The following is a 1,269-nucleotide window of genomic DNA, read 5'->3' as shown; positions in this document are numbered from 1 at the left end:
CGCAGAATACTTCTGCAACCGCCCCACAGTCTCTTCTCAGCGGAATGAATCGCTTTTTGAAACTTCTTGAAATTTCGTTTAGAAGAGATCCCAACAACTTCAGGCCGAGAATTAATAAACGCAATTCTGTAAAGGATACGGAGCAGAGGAGAAGCGGAAACTACTTTTTCCTTGGTGATTAGACCTCAAGAGAACATTTAGCACATGATAAATCCCATTCTTTTTTTTTATATGGAAGGATTTATAAACTAAATTGGTGTTGATGAAGGAAATAAAGCTCAATGTTGGTTATAAAAAAAAAAAAAAAAAAAAATTCAAACCAGTAGGCCTAAGCTTTTTCTGTGAATTTTAATCCCTGCGAACTAGTTAGATTTCGCAATACCTGGCAAAGGACTAAAGTTCGTGACCTTGAGTAATATTATTACGCAGCATTTAAGTAAGCGAGAGATAATCCTATGGTCATAATTATCAAATCACTAGCTGTTAGGGGATTAGCTGTTAGGCGACCCCGCGCGCGTAAGTCGTTACGCGTCATTGTAGTTGTGTCCCTGTGCACCACCTATGAATATAGATAGATTTATATATGTGTTTTGAACTACGTAAAACTTGCGAATATACAACATTCTTGGCTTTCCCATTGTCTGTGCATATACAAAGCCTTATGTACTAATAGTGACGTCATATACAAACGTTATTTTTACAAACAAACAAACATGCATACACACAACTCGTTTTTATATAGATAGATAGATAGATAAAATACAAATTAACTGTGTGAAACTTGCGAATATACAACATTCTTCGCTGTCCAATCGTCGCTGCATATAAATAGATTGTCAGGTTTACCGACCCTCGAGCATGCAACGTACAATTGTCCATGGGAAAAACAATCAGTATTAAGATCTATACCACATTTTTCTAATGATTGACCTTGAGCTTTGTTGATGGTGATTGCAAATGCTAATCGAATTGGGAATTGCAATCTTTTAAATTGAAAAGGCAGATCCGTTGGAACCATGGGAAGGCGAGGAATAAGAACAGTCTCACCTTCAAAAGGCCCTGTCAAATATTGTGGCCTCTATTACGTTTTCCATTGTTATTTTTAAAACTGTGTCAACTGACTTGTAAAGGACTGCCTGGTCTCGAATCTTGGTCAAAACAATTTTGTTGATTTCGTGGACGTCTATATTTTTGGGTGCAAGAATTGCTCTTTCACTTAGCCATTTATTATTTTTATAATTGTTTAGAATATTCGGAAATACTTTTTCA

This window comes from Artemia franciscana, unplaced genomic scaffold (genome assembly GCF_032884065.1).
Source record: "Artemia franciscana unplaced genomic scaffold, ASM3288406v1 Scaffold_1799, whole genome shotgun sequence".
In the NCBI taxonomy this organism is placed as follows: Eukaryota; Metazoa; Arthropoda; class Branchiopoda; order Anostraca; family Artemiidae; genus Artemia; species Artemia franciscana.
Note: the sequence above shows the minus strand (reverse complement) of the source record.